This window comes from Cryptomeria japonica, chromosome 9, assembly GCF_030272615.1.
Source record: "Cryptomeria japonica chromosome 9, Sugi_1.0, whole genome shotgun sequence".
NCBI lineage: Eukaryota > Viridiplantae > Streptophyta > Pinopsida > Cupressales > Cupressaceae > Cryptomeria > Cryptomeria japonica.
Window position 1 is genome coordinate 347,936,775 of NC_081413.1, and position 14,431 is coordinate 347,951,205.

Genomic DNA, 14,431 nt, shown 5'->3' on the forward strand with positions numbered 1-14,431 from the left:
ATCTTCACAACAACTTGTTCAACATGTTTTATTGACAGGTATAAAACACAGAACCATCATATTCTTAACAGGTAATAACAAAGCATCACAGGATAAAAGCATCACACATGACACACATATTTTTCACGTGGAAACCCAACTGGGAAAAACCACGGTGGGGATGAATACCCACAAGCTTGTTGTTGAACTCTTTGGAAGTCCGCTCTGTTAGAAGTCTTGTCCGGTTAAAGACATTACAAAAGGTTCTGCTAGGAACCGATCCTGTTAGAGATCACCTGGTTAAGGGATGGCTACAATACCTGGTTAAGGGTTAAACCCTGTTAAGGGTACCTTGTTAGAGGATTTCAAGAACTCAATAGCTAAAGGATTTCTAGATCTCTCTAGCTTTCTAGATCTCAATAACTTTGAGTTACCCTGTTAAGGGATTTACAACAAGCCGGTTAAGGCTACCCTGTTAGGGGATTTTCTAGCAAGCTAGTTAAGGCTACCCTGTTAGGGGATTTTCCAACTGTTGAGGTGGTTAGAGATCAATAGGTATTACAATGATCTGGTAACAACACTCAATGCCAATGCAGATCCACTTAAGCTCCTCTTCACCTTCTGCACTTACACTCTATAGGTATCACTTCTCTCCTCTGGTCTGGCAAGGATCTCGTATCCCTTCTCTTGGATACTCACACAACTTTTGCCAACAACTTCTGAAAGAATCACAACATCGACAATATAGGACAACAGATAGGTTAGTAGCATAAACCCTAAACCCTAGACCTATTAGGTTAAGGAATTCAAACGGTTCAATCTTGACCGTTGATCATACTGTATTGAATGCAATAGTCTTGATCCAATCTCAAGACATTCTCCATCATTTGTTTTCTACCGATTTCATGGCGACTGATAACCCATCACACGTTATTACTGTTTACAGACTTCACACATTCTCGAGGTAGATAGGAACAATCTCCTTTATGCAAGATCCTTTACACGCACAAGGCTGACGTGGCAACATGATCTGTTCTTCATTATAATGCTAACTCATCAAACACTATCACCGGTTGAGCCATACAGGCTTGAAGCACTTCAACCGGAAACCCTGAAGTTGAGACTACCAACCAATAGTCATACAACACTTCCATGTGTCGGTTCCCATAACCATATGCCGGTTCACCTTGAACAAGCACATCGCTTCACTTTGGCACAAATGCCGGTTCACAGTGTTATACCAGTTCTCACATATGCCGGTTCATACCTCTTCAACATATTGACATCAATGACAACATACAATGTCATTATGTCCACATACCAGTTCACATAATGCCAACAAAAGCATCATTATTTCTTACGCTAAGTGGTCTTTTTATCATCATTTCTTTGGCTGAGTACTTGTGTTTTGAGATGTTTAGCTGCATACATAACATTTCATATAGATTCATTCATTTCATTATTATTCATTTACATTGATCTTATTGCATAGAAAAATGAAAAAATTGCATTACTCATTATTGATTACTCATTTTCATTCATTTATTTGCATATGAAAAGAAACCAAAACATAGACATCCATATTCATTTGCATTACATACATTCATGCTGAAATAAATGCATACATATAGAATAAAGCATATAAGAGACATCTCATAAGCGATTAAACACAAGTACGATGAAGTCAAATCAGATCTCGTATATATATTATATCAAGTATAAGAGTACAAAATGATGTCCAATGACATGTACAAACTCCCATCGGAGCAAGAATCGTATCGCCTACAAAAAATGGGTGTGTCTACAATATATATCCGAGCTACAAAAAAAATAAAAATCATCTAGCTGGTGCCCTCTCCCTCATCGCCCGGTGGAGGAGCAGGAGCCTGATGCCCAGGATCCTATCGAGGTGCTTGTGCTCGCTTTGATCTAGCCATATACTATGAATAGGGTTGCACCTACTGTGCAACAGGAATTGCGACACTATATGCCACCACATAATATGCTGTCCTACTACTCCGGAGAAGCACCTTCTTTCGTAGAGACTCTATCTCTGCTCTCGACTTTTCTCTCAATGCTGTGATCTGGCAATCACGCTCGGCCCTAACCTTGACTAGCTGTCGGTCTTGCTCCGCCAGCCGAGTCTAAGCCACTGTCAACTGTGACTACAGCTCTGCAAGACGTGCTCTCATTGACTGTCCCATGTCAGCCCCCTGCTCTCTCGCAGGCTCCCCGCCACTATCTCCACCGCCATCTCCACCTGTGGCTCCACCCTGCTCATCCCGCCGCTGTCGGACCTGCCTCGGAGCTGCTCACTCCTCCTCTCCGCCACCCAACCTCATGCCTACTCTCCCAAGGGATCCACCCTCACCCCTCTGCTGTCCAACATCAGCTCACACCCCGCTGCTACTAGCACTAGGGTCACCACCAGTCCATCGTGGAGCCTCTTATCTCTATGCCTGTCCCTGCCTATGGCCCTGTCCCTATGCCGGTGTGGGGGCATCATCCTCCACATCCTTAATACGAAGAGCCTGCTCTCCCGGATCTCTAAATCGAGGGAACATATGCTATTGAAAGTAATCTCTATACTGGGGCAATACCCCTGCATCTGCTATATCATCCAGGTAATCCCACCTCAGGCGGTGTAAACCTGTCAGCTCCTGCATCGCTAAAGCATAGGATAGCCTAGGTGACCATCCCTGTCTCTCCTCATTGGCATATCGAGCATACGCTGTATACTCCTACGAGATCCCCTGAGGCCGACTGTACTGCCTCATCACTCGTGAAACGACAAATTGCTCCACAATAGTCTGTGATCTCCCAATCAATGGGCGTGTCACAAAAAGGTCCCTGTGAACCCTCTGCCAGTCATCCCATAACTCCAAATCTATCTTGCCCAGATGGGGTTGCGTAATATATCCGGCATACTTGTAAATAATCATCTGCCCTGGCTCTCTACTATCATCAACAATCAGCCAACAAATGGGAAGGTGCTCCCAAGCCCACACCTATAAAATGTATACACCCACGGCCATGCTCCGGCCATCTCTGTAAACAATCTCATGCATGTCCTGATACATGTGGGCCAATAAACAAGAGCCCCAACCATGTCTCTGAGGGGTCTCTATCAACCTCTCCAACATCCATCCCCATCTGCTCTAGAAACCTGGTTGCCCCCTATCTGGCATCAAAAAGCAACCAATGAAACCTGCTAGGACACATACCAGTGGATACTCCTCACTATACCTGCTCATCAATATATCCCAACTCATGGAACGAGTCAAGATATCGAGATCCCTGAATACGTTCCTAAGAGCCTGTAGTCTAGGTAACAATGCAGTATCATAATCCACCTTATCCCCAACAAAAGGGATATGAAGGATCCTATACACATCCTCGGGAGTGATAGTCAACTCCCCAACTGGAAAATGAAAGGTATTCTGCTCCGAATGAAAATGCTCAACCAATGCCGTGAGCATCCCGTGGCTCACACGGATATCAGATAATCGCAGTAAATGAGTCAAGCCGCATAAATCAACATGAGCCTGCTCAACCTCAGATAGATGACGAACTAATGCCATCGTAGGTGGATATACACATCTGAAGAGCACAGGAGGTAATCAAACCTGCAAAAACCCAACAACGATCATCAGAAAACATTTCAAATGAGCCTACAAGAGAAGTTAAACATCACGCAAATCCAAATAAGTCGAATGCAAAACCAAAATTTCATGTTTACACTTTCAAAAATGATCATTGTCTTTCGAATGACAAAACACAGTCAAGCAACATCTCGTACGAGTCAGGAATGGCTTTCGTACGAGAAAACAACCTCAAACGACAATTTAATAGACTTAGCACGACAAAATGGTCTTTTAACAGACTTGTTGTACGACACAAGGGTGGACCTCGTACGAAAAAACTAGTAGCCTCAAACGAAAAAATATTTTTTACTAGTTTCTCGTACGAGATAGGATCCTATCTTGCACGATAAAATGTGATGCCTGACCCAAAACCCGTGAAAAACTTCAAAAATGAACAAAAAAATTCAAAATTGGAAACATAAAGAGGCTTAAGATTGATCACTTACTGCTGGCTCGTAGTTTCGGGGTCGATTATGTCTTCTCTGGTGCTCAAATCGATGCTGATGAGTAGGGACCACCATTTTTCTTCGCATAAGGCTTTTTGAATTTTCAAACTTGGAGGGTTAAAATGATTTGAAAATAACACTTTCGTCCTATATATAGCCTAAAAACCTAATTTTTCAACTTGCTTCGATGGTTATGAAAATTTTACCCTTAGCTAATTTGCCTACTTTGATTCCATTTTCGGGATTGAAATTAAAATTCGAGATCATTTTGCTAGTCAATTTCACAATTTTGACCACTTAGCGCCGTTTTCATCAAATGCTCATTCTTTCTTCAAATTGTGCTCAATTTCAAGGTTGAATCTTACTTCAATTTCATTCTACACATCAACATTTTGATCAACTCTACGCTCAATTTCTCATCAATCAACGTCAAAATTTTCAAGGCATGAAATCGAGTAGCGTTAATGTTGTCAGGGACACGAGATTCTAGGAGGGCATGTTAAAGGATCTCTTTATGTATAGGTGAGGTCTTGAGAATCTCAAGGATGGAGACCTATGCAAACATATTGTTGAGATGATCAAGGATATTGTAGTGGCTAGCAAATAGTGTGAAAGCTTGTGGAGGGGGGAGGAGCTCCTTGGGTAGTTACTCTCCCTTAGTGGGTGGTTACATTGCAAACATTCTGAGGAGATAAATTGGAGGGTAAAGCACCCTGGATAACTATCTTATCTCAATTAGTTCTGGTGGATTGTTGAGGAGATGGGTCTCCCTAAATGGTAACCCTTCGTCGATGAGGTGTTGTCGTGCAGTTGGCTCCTTGGATACTGATGGTGTTAACATAATTATTGACATGTTCAATGTTGCGTACCAATCAGTCAAATCTAGTGATGTTACTGGTGTAGTCACAGTGGACCGCATGAGATGATGAGATTTTATCCCTACCATACTTGGGGAATGGGTCCTAATAAATTTTAAGCTTATCATCAAAATTGCGATACTTAGCTACCTCAACCTTGACATCACCCTTCTCAAGAAGGTCTTGGATATAATTCTTAAGTTTCATACACCTTCGTGTATTGTGGCCTTGAACATGATGGCAGTCATAATATTCATTCTTGTTGTACCATCTAGGTTTTGGTTGATTAGCCTCATATGGACAAGTCACCAGGAAGTCAACAGTGCCAACTTTGATAAGCTTTTGGAAGATGACCTTTATTGGTTCAAGAAGCTGGGTATACTCATGCTGGGGTCGATTGTTGGGATGAGAGGATCGACCAGGGATGGAGATGTTGTTATGGGGTTTGGATTGGTTTTGTGAATCAAATTAGTTGTTAGGTGGATTATTGGTGGTGTTCAGATTGGTTGGGATACTCACAGTCTAGACACACTTGGCATTAGTGACTCCACTGTTGATAATATTCTTGTTCATGGACCAAAACCCTACCTTGTCGTTTGACGAGGAGGACCCTTGGGAGTCTTTTTGATAGGGATTTAAGATTCCTTGATCTAGGAGGACTCCTTATAGTGCTAGGCCTTTCTTAGTGACTTGCTCAAAGGTTTCAAGACATTGACAACTTAGAGGGTGAGACATCTCAGGAACGAGATTCCATTGAAATAAATCAATCTGATAGGATTCAGGTATATCCCATGGAAAATTCCTAAAAAGATGGCGCCACCTTTGCAAAAAAATGGTTGTCTCTCCAATCCTTTGCTTTGTGTTACATAGGTCTATCATAGAGGCGTCATTCTCAATGTTGTATTCATAATGGGACATATAATTCTCTACTAGATAAGGGAATAACTTTATCAAACCATGAGGTAAGGCCAAGAACCAAGAATGGGCAGTTCCACTAAGACTCTTGGGAAAAGTTGGTGTAATTAGACATCACTGTAAGAGACCTCTTAACAAGGTATATGTTAGCAACAACCAAGAAGGAAGACTGAGAGGTGGGGGGGTGAATCAATATTCACCAAAATAACAAACTTAGTCACAAAGCATAGATCTGATAAACTGCAGTAATAAGACAGATAAGCAAATTAACAGCACAACACATAACACCAATATTTTGACGTGGAACAATCGGTTAAGAGAAAAATGACAGTGGGAACCTACCCACAATAAGATAATACTCTATAGTAGTATGTGAAAATATTACAATGGGGAATGCACATGCATTTAGGCACACTGGCTAGAGCTCATTACTCAAATATAATGGCCCGAAAGGCTACAACCCTCAAGGAAGTCTCACTAACTTACAATAAGATTCAAACTACAATCCAGAAGAAACGAATTGAAAGAATAGCATCTCCAAATGCTTGATTATAGTTCTAGTTAAGCACAAATGTCTTCCCTACAACACCAATCTCACCTCAACCTCAACACCAAAGGATGAATCACTTGTTTGCACACAAACCTCTCTCTGATTATGCAGACACAACATCGATACGTAAATTACATGAATACATCACCTATATACAAATCATCAACCTTGATAACAAGGTCGACTAAACCCTCAATTAAAAAATTACATCACATGATACAAAGATCGACTTCCAGACCAATATAATGGTTTACATAGAATAACATGGTCCTAAATCAAGTTTCCAAATGATCAATTCCATTGGAAATCATACCAAGATCTGCCACAACATGCTACACCACCAGGAAAACCACATAACAAAAATCATCATTGGTTGATAGAAACCACCAAAAACTCGCACAACGATCAATGTGGATCACCAAAAAAAATAGGACATGACTAGGAAACACTAGCAAGCATGTTAGAATCACCATGAACAACTGCACCAAGACCACTTAACAAATCTTCATTGGTCAACATCTGAAAGCTCAAGAACATAACCAATCAGCAACTGTCCCGAAGAAAAATAACTTGCAGAGCACAAAATCACAATCCATCTAAAATAAAGATACATAAGACCATCCCAAGCAATATCTCAAAAACTCAGCACAAGATCTGATCATACCAGAATATAGCAGAGGATATACCGAACTCTCCAAATAGTGATCAACAAACCAATCACCACAAACCAGATCATAAGATCTTCCCAATCTACAATCACCGAAACAGATCACAAGAATATGTTGACATCAATGACAACAACATATCCTAGCAGCAATAATGACCAACAATATCCAACGATTCCCCTTTTGGCATTGATGGAAACATATGAATGTGAAAAACAATCAATGCAAAGAAATAAGATATCTCTAGCAAACTCCAACAAATTCCTCCTAAGATCAGGACTTAGAAAGTAGTTTTTCACATGATATCTCTCTCCCCCTTTGACAACAATGCTAAATATCTTAAAACAAAAAATCAAACTCACTCTCCCCAAGATAACAACATGAATCTCTCTCCCCCTGGAACACACAACCAAATCAACAAACTACTCCAACAGAGGAGCAACACCAGCTCACCAATCCAGATAATGAGATAAAGCTTTAAAGTCCACCGGATTGATTCAAATCAATGCATCTAGTTCTAATCAAGAGGGGTGGATACCCCTAACTTGTCTCAAAAGTAGACAAATGTATCTGTAGTTAAAGGTTTAGTGAAAATATCAGCTATTTGTTGCTTTTTAGATATACTCCAGCTTCACCTTCTCTTCACTAACTTGCTCTCTCAAGTAATTATATTTGATTGACACATGCTTGGTCTTTGAATGTTGCACCAAATTATTTGACATGTTAATGGCACTGGAATTATCACAATATATAACAGTAGGCTCATCATAAATAACTCTGATATCCTTCAACATTTGCTTCATCCAAACTACCCGAGTGCAATTACTAGCAACAATAATGTACTTAGCTTCAGCAGTAGATAAGGACATTGAATCTTGTTTCTTGCTAGCCCATGAAACCAACTTCTTACCCAAAAAGAATGCTTCACCGGTAGTGATCTTCTATTCATCAACATCACTAGCCCAGGGTAAGTTCACAATAATGGTTCCCACTTTACCCTGCTTCATTCGAATCCCCCTAAAAGGGGGGGGGGGGGTTCATTCGAAACCCCCCTTCATTCAAACCCCTTTTTTTACACTTCTCTGAAGCTTTCTACATTTTTTTGCAGATTTTTGGCCTTCAAACCTTTGGTTGAAGAGTCAAATGGAATGATCTTGACAACCCAAAATGTAGTATGGTAGTTCTCGAAGCAAGCTTTCCAATGACTATAATTTTATTACATATTGAGTTTATTATGAACTTGTTTTTTTTTTTTTACCAAACATAGGTTTTTCACCGAACATGAGTTTCTCTATTCAACACACTGGGAAAAATAGTCAACTAATTCAAATTTTTTTTGAAAAATATCTATGCCCTAGGTATTTATGTCTTCTTTCTAACTAAAAAAATAAAATTGAATTTGGATATATATAGAACAAGTTATGTGTTCAAACGTACACCTATGTATCAAATATAATTAGTTAGATTTCAAAACTTAATAAGATGAAAAATATTCAACATATCACTATAAAACCAACTGCAAGCCCTGGATATTGATGTTACAAACCAAAATTCAAAATAATTGAGTTTTTATCATTTATAGATAAAAAGTTATGCATTTCGGGAGGCACATCACTCTTAAAAAATTTAGTTTGTTGTAAAAAACTACTTTTTGAGGGAGATGGAAAAATTAAAAAAAAATGCTTCAAAAAAATTGAAAAAAAAATATATAGAATCTACAGACAAAATTCTACAAATCACTAATTTACATCATCTTCAAATTCTTAATAGTTTAAAAGTTATAGTTGTTGGAAGTTGAAGATTTTTTAAAAATTGTTCATCTGAATGTCAAAAGTGGCAAAAAAGTGGGAACCATTATTGTTAGTTCACCCCCCAATCAACATTAGTGTAGGCACAAAGCATGAAATCATCATTCCTCGGATACCATAAATCATAGTCCACAGTTCCCTTCAAATATCTGAATATCCTCTTCACAATAGTGACATGACTCGCTTTCGGATCAACTTGATATCTAGCAGCTATGCACACAACATGCATAATGTCCGACCTAGTCTGACTAAGATATAACAGTCCACCAACCATAGATTTGTACAAAATCTAATTAGCTTTAGGAGATTCATCATTCTTAGACAATTTAAAACCAGTCACCATAGGAGTTCCAACCGGTTTGGAGTCATCTAATCCAAACTTCTTCAACAATTCCTTCACATACTTAGTTTGAGATATGAATATACCTTTTCTAGTATGTGCAGTCTGCAAACCTAAGAAAAAATTCATCTCACCAATCATAGACATCTCAAATTCCTTCTTCATATCACTGGCAAACTTTATGCTCAAGTTATCAACACCACCAAAGATGATATTATCAACAAAGACTTCAACAATCAAGATGTTATCATTCTCTATATTAAAGTACATATTACTATCAGCAACACCTTTAGTAAATCCCAACTTCAACAAGTATTTGTCTAGTCTAGCATACCAGGATCTAGGAGCTTGTTTCAATCCATAAACAAATTTCTTCAATTTACATACCATGTCTCCATCATCTCACAATGAAAATCCATCAGGTTGTTCAATGTAGACTTCTTCCTCAAGATCACCATTCAAAAAGGTAGATTTGACATCCATCTGATATACCTTGAAATATTTATAAGCAAACAATAGTCTAACGACTTTAAGTTTGGAAACCGGAGAAAAAGTCTCCTCATAATCAATTCCTTCTTACTATGAGTATCCTTTGCAGACTAGTCTAGCTTTATTTATGACAACTTCACTGGCTTCATTCAATTTATTTCTGAACACCCATTTAGTACCAATAATATTTTTATCCTTAGGTCTAGGCACAAGTTACCAAGTGTTATTCTTTTAAATCTGATCTAGTTCTTCTTCCATAGCTCTCATCTAGTTTTCATCTTTATAGGCTTCAACAACATCTTTAGGTTCAACTTTAGAAATCAAGCATACTTCTTCAACAACTAACCTTCTTCTAGTCATCACACCTTTATTCTTATCACCAATAATCTAATTTTCAGAATGATTCAATCTTACATACCTTAGAGTCTTTTGATTATTCTGATTCTTATGTTCTTACACTCCTTCATCAACAACATCTAGATTAATAGTCTATATCAGATCATCTAGCTTAGGCTCTTTAGGTTGAATAGGGGCTAAAACAATGTGTTATCCATCATCATAACAACATGCTCTGATATCTTTTCCAAGGTTCTCATCCACCTTCACAGTTACATTGTCCACTATCTTCCTTAGTCTCTTATTGTAGCACCAGTAGGCTTTTCTCTTTGTTGAATATCCAAAGAAAATTCCTTCATCACTTCTAGCATCAAACTTTCCTATATCCTCATCTCTTTTGATATAGCATTTGCTACCAAATACTCTGAAATATCTCACAGTGGGAACATGACCAAACCAAAGCTCATAAGGGGTCTTATCAGTATCTCCCTTGATGTGAACTTTGTTGAATGTGTAAATAACAGTACTGATAGCTTCTCTCCAGTAGATCTTTAGAACATTCCCTTCAATCAACATAGTCCTTGCAGCATCCAAAAAAATTATGTTCTTCCTCTCAACAACTCCATTTTGCTGAGGGGTTCTAGGAGCAGATAATTGTCTTCTAATCCATGCTTCTCACATAATGAATTGAATTCACCAGAACAAAATTCTCCACCTCTATTAGATCTCAGACACTTCACCTTCAATCCAGACTCAGTCTCAACCTTAGCTTTGAATATCTTGAATTTATCGAATGCTTCTAATTTCTCCTTCAAAAAGACAACCCACATCGTCCTGGAATAATCATCAATTAGTAGCATAAAATATCTATCACCCTACACACTTCTAACATTTGTAGGTTGACACAGGTCAGTATGTATAAGATCTAGCAATCCATCAGATGTATACTATTTGTTCTTGAGAGAAATCATTGTTTTCTTACCTAACCGACATTCCTTACATACCGGATAAGCAGGCCTAACAATCTTAGGCAAATCTCTAACAACATGTGTAGAACTGATCTTAATCATTGAATCAAAATTTGCATGATACATTCTCCTATTCCATAACCAACTCTCATCAATCTGAGCAATCAAATAACTTTTCTCACCAGCATTCAAATGAAAGATGTTACCTTCAGTCTTAGTTCCAGATGCAGATCATAACCTTTATCAACCGTTTGTCCAACACTCAAAAGATTATGTTTCAAACCTTCAACATACAAGACATCATTAGTGTTATTGTTACCATAAAAAGAAATAGAACCTCTCCCATGGATCACACAGGCTTTGTTATATCCAACTCTAACTATTCCACCATCATATCTCTCCATACTCACAAATTTGCTTTTATCACTGGTCATATGATGTGAATAGCCACTGTGAATTAACCCATTCATCTTTCTCTTCAATTTTAGCAGCTAAATATTTCTCTTCAATAGTACAACTAGTGGAATCAATAGGTACAGGTCCATCTTTCTTAATGGAAAGAAATACAACTTCATCTCCTTTTGATTCTTCATCTATAATACCTTCATCAACAACATATTAATGGTTCTTCTAATTCATATACTTTCGGTTAGGCTTGTCATACTTCTCATGCTTGTCATATCTATCATTCCTATCATGCTTGTTAAACTTATCATGTTTGTCATACTTAGCCATTCTCTTTGGGCATCTAGAAGCAAAATGTCCTATCTTATTACAAGAGAAACATTTCAAAGGCAACTTTCTATCATACTTACCGACACCTTTAGGCAATGTCCGGGCAATTAGCGCTTCAAGTTCATCCAACTCCCTTTCTTGCTCTTCCATCTCTCTTCTTTGTCTCTCTCATATCTAGATATTTTGCACTAATCAGAATTATATTTTTTCTTATCGGATACAGATGCAGATGCTCTAAATGCAGTCTCAAACTTTTCATGTGATTCTCCAAATTCGCTCAGCTCAAATGTATCAAGCTTTCCAACCAACATATCTCTTGTCATTGTAGTTACACTCTGGATCTCATCAATAACATCAACCTTATGTTTATAGGCAGGAGGCAAATATCTCAACACCTTAGCAACAATTTCATCTTCCTCAAATATCCACCTGCGCATCCGATACCTAGGACAAGGTCATTCACCTTAACCATGAAAGAGTGTATGTTCTCATCATCTCCCATCTTCAATGTCTCATACTTTCCTTTCAAACTCTGCAACTTCGCAACCTTCACCTGTTTATCACCTTCATACAGAACCTCAAGCTTCACCCAGGTCTCATTTGCGGTCTAAAGTCCCATTACATTTTTCATCTTAGAATTAGTTAGAGCACTAAGAAATGCTTCCTTCTCTCTAATACTATGTTCTTCTTCCTTAACCTCATTAAGAGTAAATGGTCCATTATGAGGAACAACATAGACATTCATTGTAACCTTCCAATAATCTTCACCAAGATATTTCAAGTGCATTTCCATCCAGTCCTTCCATATAGCATAGTTACTTCCATCAAATCTTAGGCTATCCTTCTTAAAGATCACACCTTGAGCTGCCATTCTGGATCTCCTCAAGCGATCAAGCTTCTACCAGAGGATCTAGCTCTAATACCAATTGTTAGCAGCAACCAAGAAGGAAGACTGAGAGGGGGGGGGGGTGAATCAGTCTTCACCAGAATAAAAAAATTAATCACAAAACATAGATCTAAGAAATTGCAGTAATAAGACAAATAAGAAAATTAACAACACAACACAACACCAATATTTTGACATGGAAAACCTGGTTAAGGGAAAAACCACAGTGGGAACCTACCCAAAGTAAGATGATACTTTGCAGTAGTATGTGAAAATATTATAATGGGGAATGCACATGCATTCAGGCACACTGCTTAGAGCTCACTACTCAAATATAATGGTCCGGAAGGCTACAACCCTCAGGGATGTCTCACTAACTTACAATAAGATTTGGACTACAATCCAGAAGAAATGAACTAAAAGAATAACATCTCCAAATGCTTGATTACAGTTCTAGTTAAGCACAAATGTTTGCCCTGCAACACTAATCTCACCTCAACCTCAACACCGAAGGATGAATCACTTGTTCGCACACAAACCTCTCTCTGATAATGCAGACACAACATCGATACATAAATTACATGAATACATCACCTATATATACAAATCATCAACATTGATAACAAGGTCGACTAAACCCTCAACCCTCAATTACAAAATTACATCACACGATATAAATATTGACCACCAAACCAATATAATGGTTTACATAGCATAACATGGTCCTAAATTAAATTTTCAAATGACCAACTCCATTGGAAATCATGCCAAGATCAACTGCAACATGCTACACCACCAGGAAAACCGCATAACACAAAAATCATCATCGGTTGATAGAAACCACTAAAAAACTTGCACAACGATCAATGTGGATCACCAAAACAAATAGGACATGACTAGGAAACACTAGCAAGCACGTTAGAATCATTAGGAACAACTACACCAACACCACTTATCAAATCTTCATCGGTCAACGTCAGAAAGCTCAAGAACACAACCAATCATCAACTGTCACGAAGAAAAATAACTTGCAGAGCACCAAATCACGATCCATCTAAAATGAAGATACATAAGACCATCCCAAGAAATATCACAAAAATTAACACAAGATCTGATCACATCAGAATATACCAGAGGATATACCAAACTTTGCAAAATAGTGATCAACAAGTCAATCACCACAAACCAGATCATAAGATTTTCCCAATCTGCAATCACCGAAATAGAACACAGGAATATGTTGACATCAATGACAACAACATATCCTAGCAACAACAATGACCAATAATATCCAACAATATATATATATAATTCTCTCACATGTTCTCTAGGGTCCCCTTTGCCTTTGTACTTGTTATATTTAGGCATTTCAAAACCAGGAGGGTATGGAGCCACAAAGATGGAGGGGTCATAAGGACATGGCTAGATCTCTTCAAACGTGTATGATTTCTTATTAGTTTCATCCTTGAGGTTACTAATAAGATCTTTCATGTCTTGAATGACGCAGAGGACATCAAGGGAAGCACAATCAAGACCTAACTCCAACCTTCTGCAAGAAATCAATTCCCTTGTTCATTCTGACCCAGTGAACAATGTAGTCTTACTTAGCATGCTGAGGCTAATGGCTGATAAGCCAAATTAGCAAAATGTGACACTACTCGAACCCTTTGATTTAGGGAGTGGACAGGGTTCCCTTGTCTCATTCTAGACTTGTTCTGATCAACCAAGTTGATCTCTATCAGCTCCTAGACCCACAACACCCAAATGCAACTTGACTGTTAAACCAAATTGTTTTCTATTTGTAGCCCTCCAG